This window comes from Triticum aestivum, chromosome 3D (genome assembly GCF_018294505.1).
Source record: "Triticum aestivum cultivar Chinese Spring chromosome 3D, IWGSC CS RefSeq v2.1, whole genome shotgun sequence".
Classification (NCBI taxonomy): Eukaryota; Viridiplantae; Streptophyta; class Magnoliopsida; order Poales; family Poaceae; genus Triticum; species Triticum aestivum.
Genome location: NC_057802.1, coordinates 611,445,867 through 611,452,556, shown reverse-complemented (window position 1 = coordinate 611,452,556; position 6,690 = coordinate 611,445,867).

Here is a 6,690-nt window from a genome sequence, read left to right as displayed (position 1 = left end):
CATGATAGGGACGTAAGACCCATTTGTCATGACGTAGGACCTAAATCAGAAGAGGAAGGGCGACTCAGCTAGGGTTTCGGCCGCCGCCACCGCCGGCGGCGGGTGCGGCAGTCATGTGTTGACCTCTGCTGTGTGATTTGTCTCCACGACATGAGGATTTCTTCCATTGCTTTGTTGCGTACAGCATCCCTGATGCAGGTGCACAGGGAACTTGGTTGTTGATCGGATCTGAAGTCCACTTCGGATTTCTTCAAGCTTTCTGTCCTGGCGCTGTCTGTTGCAGTGATCGGTGTTCTGTCCCAGCGTTGTCTATTGCAGCGATCGGTGTTCTGTCCCGGCGCTGGTTGGCAGTGATCGGTTCTCCTTTACTGTAGTATGGGCTGATTCCTTCGACAAGTTTTCTGCAGTCTCACTCTCCGTCTAATCGCATCTTCGAGTGACGGCGGCCTCCCCGGCGAAGGACCGCCGGGTCTGTCGTGGTATGCTTTCTCCCATGGCAGTTCGAGAGCTCTTGGATCTTCAAGGGCGTTTGAAAGCAGATATGGTTTTTTTTGTCTGAATTCCATCTGAACAAAGATAAGGCAAATGAGTTGAAGGTGAAACTAGGTTTTGATTTTATTCATATTGTTGAGAGTGATGGTCGTTCGGGAGGGCATGTACTCTTTTACAATCCTTCTAATGAAGTGGTCTTAAATTACTCTTCGCCTAATTTCATTGATGGATTTGTCATGGAAGGTAATTCTGTGGCTTGGAGATTGACATGCTTCTATGGAGAACCTAACTGGGATCAGAAGCACTTGTCATGGACGTATTTGAGGAACCTTCATGGTAATTCAACGGGACCTTGGTTGGTCCTGGGGGATTTTAATGAGATCCTGGTGGCGAGTGAGAAGGAAGGCGGGAATGTTAGACCACAACAATACATGCAGAATTTTAGAGATTGTGTAGATGATTGTGAGCTACAAGAAGTCACGACTATTGGAGATCCTTTTACCTGGAGTCGTGGAGTAATCAGAGAGCGCCTAGATAGAGGCCTTTGTAATGAGCAATGGGCTGTTATGTTCCCATTTGCGGGCTTGATTCATGAACACCACGTCCACTCTGATCATAGACCGATTCTATTGGACACTGATTATTTTGCTTCTACTATGGGACAGAAACCTTGCGGGGAAAGAAAGTTTGAAGCAAGGTGGTTGAATGAAGCTACAGTGGATGAGATAATCCACACTGCTTATGAAAGAGCTAAGCTTGCGGGGATTGGGCCTTCACTTTCGGACCGCACAAAAGCAATTAAAGATGACTTGCACCAGTGGGATAGAAATACACTTCAGGGGCCTAAGAAAAGAATACATAAGTTGAAGAAGGAACTAGAGAAGCTGAGAAGAGGACCGCTGACTGTGGTGGTCCGCCAAAGCTGAAGGAAACTCAAATCCTTATTGAGAAGATGCTCGATCAGGAAGAATTGACTTGGTTGCAGCATGGGCGAGCCAACTGGCTCCTCCATGGAGATAGGAATACTTCATTCTTTCACAAGGCCGCAAGTGCTAGGAGGAAAAGGAATTATATTAAAAGGTTGCTGGATGACTCGGGAGTCTGGAAATAGAGTTTTGATGACCTTAACACCATTATTTCTGGTTACTTCAAAAATCTGTTTACCTCGCAAGTGACTGTGCCAGATGATAACGTTCTAAGCAAAGTTCAAACACGTGTAACTAGGGCGATGACTGATGTGCTCATGGAGCCATACATTGCCGAAGAGCTGAGGAAGGCCCTTTTCTCTATAGGACATTTTAAATAGCCAGGACTGGATGGCCTTCATGGAGTGTTCTACAAACGATTTTGGAACATGCTGGGAGATGATCTTGTCGAAGAGGTTCTTTATGCAGTAAACTCACGAGTGATGCCACCAGGCTGGAATGACACCACGATTGTTATGATTCCTAAGGTAAATACTCCAGAGAGAGTTGCTCAGTTTCGTCCCATCAGTCTATGCAACGTAGTTTATAAGGTTATCTCAAAAATGTATTGTTGCTCGGCTTAAGGTTTTGCTCCGAGATATTATTAGTCCAACTCAAAGCGCTTTTGTCCCTGGAAGGCTAATAACTGATAATGTGCTTATTGCTTATGAGAGTTTGCATTCTATAAAGAACAAAAAGATCGGAAAGGAGGGATGGTGTGCAGTGAAGCTTGACATGCATAAAGCTTATGACAGAGTTGAGTGGGTTTTCCTGGAGGCAATTCTGCTAAAGATTGGCTTTCTTGGCGAGTGGGTTAAGTTAATTATGATGTGTGTTTCCTCGGTTGAATATAGAGTGAGATACAAGTCAGTTGAGACAGAAGCTTTTAAACCATCCTAGGGTTACGTCAGGGTGATCCATTGTCCCCGTACTTTTTCCTCCTTTGTCTTGAAGGATTGACGGCCCTGCTTTCCCATGCAGAACTGAGTGGAGATTTAACGGGAGTCAAGGTTTGTTGAGAAGCACCTGCAATCACAAATCTTCTCTTTGCTGATGATTCATTAATATTGATGAATGCTAATGTCCAAAATGCTGCCTGTTTAAAATCTATTCTGGACGTGTACTGTGCTGCCTCTGGGCAACTTGTGAGTGTGGACAAGTCGAGTATTTTTTTCAGCCCGAGCACGAATGTAGATACCAAAGCCGAGGTTTGTTCCTGTCTTGATGTTATGATAGAGGCACTGAATGATAAGTACTTGGGATTGCCAGCTACACTTGGACTTGATTGAAGGAAATATGCCCTAGAGGCAATAATAAAGTTATTATTTATTTCCTTATATCATGATAAATGTTTATTATTCATGCTAGAATTGTATTAACCGGAAACATGATACATGTGTGAATACATAGACGAACAGAGTGTCACTAGTATGCCTCTACTAGACTAGCTCGTTGATCAAAGATGGTTATGTTTCCTAGCCATAGACATGAGTTGTCATTTGATTAACGGGATTGCATCATTAGGAGAATGATGTGATTGACTTGACCCATTCCGTTAGCTTAGCACTTGATCGTTTAGTATGTTGCTATTGCTTTCTTCATGACTTATACATGTTCCTATGACTATGAGATTATGCAACTCCCATTTACCGGAGGAACACTTTGTGTGCTACCAAACGTCACAACGTAACTGGGTGATTATAAATGTGCTCTACAGGTGTCTCCGAAGGTACTTGTTGGGTTGGCGTATTTCGAGATTAGGATTTGTCACTCCGATTGTTGGAGAGGTATCTCTGGGCCCACTCCGTAATGCACATCACTATAAGCCTTGCAAGCATTGTAACTAATGAGTTAGTTGCAGGATGATGTATTACGGAACGAGTAAAGAGACTTGCCTGTAACGAGATTGAACTAGGTATTGAGATACCGACGATCGAATCTCGGGCAAGTAACATACCGATGACAAAGGAAACAACGTATGTTGTTATGCGGTTTGATCGATAAAGATCTTCGTAGAATATATAGGAGCCAATATGAGCATCCAGTGGCCGGAGCACGCGCGCCCATCCTTCGTCGGATTTTTCATCAAGGACAGGGCTGTTATCAAGGGGCCAAGGTGCTCGTCCCGACGCCATCGTCGGAGCTGGGCCCCGGGCGCCGTGCCCTCAGCTCCTTTGTGCCCGGTGTCTCCACAGGCCTGTTACACCATGCGGTGCCCATGGTTTTCACTTTCAGTGAGATTCCGGTGAAATTCACTGAATTTCAGTAATTTCAGTAGACACTGAAATATTACGTTTCAGCCAAAATATTTCAACAGTTTCAGTACAACACATGAATTCAAATATTTTTCAAAATATTTTTTCAAATTTTCAATTGAATTTGAGTGAATATTTCAGTCATTTGGCTGAAATGGAAACTGAAATCACTGAATTTGGGTGATTTTGGTTGGTGCTGAAATTTTTCTGAAACTGAAATTGAAAACCATGGCGGTGCCGCTGTGCTCGAGTCGCGGTCTCCTCCTCGTGCGGCTCACCTCCGAGAGTGCCGCGGACTCAAATCAGAGTGTCGTCCACTTGGCGGTGTGCAACCTGCTCGCCGGCACATGTGACGTGCTCCTTCCTGTACAGCTCGATTAAGGGTCTTCCTATACAGCCGGTGAGCGTAGTGGCTGCGTCATCGTCGGCGATGACGAGGAACCACCGGGCAATTCATCGTTCTTCAAAGTGATAATCATCACCGTCAACTACACGAATAATATGAAGTTATGTCTTAACATGCTCTCGTCCCACGAAGCGAGTTGGAGTAGTATGCGCACAGCGTGCTTCAAGGACTTTCATCGGTACATGGACGGCGGGTTGAAACAGCGCATCATGAACTTCTTTTGCCTCAAATGGTTTCGTCAGCGTTTCATTCATCTCTGGTGTAACTTTCATCGGTACATGAGCCAGCAGCTCGCTCGTATCAAACACTCCCTGAGAAGTATATAATGCCCGATAGAACGACTGAATTTCCTGCTTGTCTTTTCTTTCATCAGCACAAACTGAGCCGTCTGCTCTCTTCAAGCCGTTGATCTTGTTCATTCGATGTCGCTGCTTGGCTTGTGCTTGAAAATAGCCTGTGTTACGGTCACCTGCACGTAGCCAGAGAACTCGCGAGCGCTGCTTCAACCATGCTTCCTCGAGTCGAAGTGCCTCTCGCAGTTTAATCACAGTGGCCTTCTCTTCATCAAAAGGCCCCCTGCCTATGGACTGTCTTCGCAGCTTGTCAAGTTTCTTTTGCAGCTGTCGGACTGACCTCGTGAGACATTCAAATTCCTTAGCTCCCCATGGTTCAAGCGCATTTTGTAATGCACCCAACGACTCAACAATCCCTTGCAAACCTGGAGTCCTTGCTTGTTTCCTCCATGTTTCAGTGACTATTTCCTCTTAATCAGAATGAGTTTGCCATATATTTTCGTATCTAAACTGCTTCACGCGACGTGCGCCGTCCTGCCCCTTTGTGCCCTGAATGTCAGCCACCACAAAACAGTGATCGGACTCGGTGGCAGCAACATGACGCACTCGGATATCCTCATAACGCTGGCGAAAGGCTTCATTTGCAAAGGCTCGGTCAAGCCTAGCTTTAACATTACTATCACCCCCTTGTCTGTTATCCCATGTATAGGCCATTCCAGACCAACCCAGGTCTTGGAAGGAAACATCTTCAACAGCTTCACGAAAGGCCTTCATTTGCCATTCCGGTCGGGCCGTCTTGCTGAAATGCTCATCACCAAACAATGTCTCGTTAAAATCACCCATGCACAACCACAAAGAGTGGGGCAGGGTATGTAAGGTCCGAAGAAAACGCCAGCTATGATGCCTATCTTCGACCCGCGGTGCACCGTAAAATCCAGTAAACCGCCACTCCGAGGAGGCTTGATCTCTGACTTTCACCGATACATCAATATGGCTCTTGCTAAAGTTTTGCAATGCAACATCCACATCCTTGGACCAATACAGTCCAATTCCGCCACTTAACCCAATGCTGTCAACCGCGAAACAACCTGAGAAACCAAGCTGAAATCGCAAGTCTTCAACTCGTTTAGCCCTGATTTTAGTTTCCATTACAAATAGTAGGGCAGGACCTTCTTGCTTCACCAATCGGCGAAGCTCTCGAACTGCCTCGGGGTTCCCAAGCCCCCGGCAGTTCCAGCTGATGCACTTCATTGGGATGGGCAGCGCTGCTCCGCAGATGCTGCCGAGTTTTCAGGCGTTGGTTTCTTCTTTTTTGGAACTCGCTCCTTAGACTGCTCATCCCCTTCTTCCACTGAACCTTTCCCATGTGGATCTGCATGAGTAGAACTATTTGTAGTTTGTCCATCCGTCAGGAGCAAAGGTGCATGGTCGACTCGTCTATAAACTTGTTTAGGTGCTTCTTTCCTTTTGTTCATTGACGTTCTATTCTTAACAGGAGAGTTCACCTCTGCGCCATCCTTCCCAACATTACTCGAGTTCTTTGACTCCCTCTGACTACTCGGGCCCGAGAATTGATCTTTGTTCGAGCTATCACCCGAAGCAGTCTTCTTCTTTTCCTCTGATGCTCTCAACTTGGGCCCAAAAGGTAGTTCACCTTTCTCATCCTGGGGGCCTGGGGTTGGGCAAAACAAGTCGGAGTGACCCAGTCTGCCGCAAGAGAAACAGAAGTGGGGAACTTGCTCATACTGTATATCATACAGGTCTGTCTTCTTCCTCTTCGCCGACTCGATCAGAATCCATCTCCTCAGAGGTTTGCTCACATCATGTAAGATTCAGGCTCTCAAAAAAACCCCCACATGATCAAACTGAATCGAGGTGGCATCCTTGTCAATCTGCTGTGCTATTAGTTTGCCCCAAGACACATCTCGAAGGTTATATGGGAGATTCGGGACCCTAGCCCATAGATGGAGCCGGTCAAACTTGACCTCGTCAGGTCGCATGTAGTCCTCAAATTCCGCAAGAACAACAACGTTCTTGCTAACATGCCATGGGGATCCGATCCAGATGCGATCACGGTCTCGCTGTGTCTCAAAATCAGCCACAAATGTGTTCTCACCCATGGATCTGAACTTTAGTCCTCTAGGGTTTCCCCAAGCTGGGCGGAGGGCATTGGTAATGGTTTGGATGTGTAATGGATGCCGATGCAAAACCCTGCCCGCCACCAGCCACTTCTTCACTTCTCCTTCCTCTGTCGATGATCAGAGGGGTTGCTTCCTCAT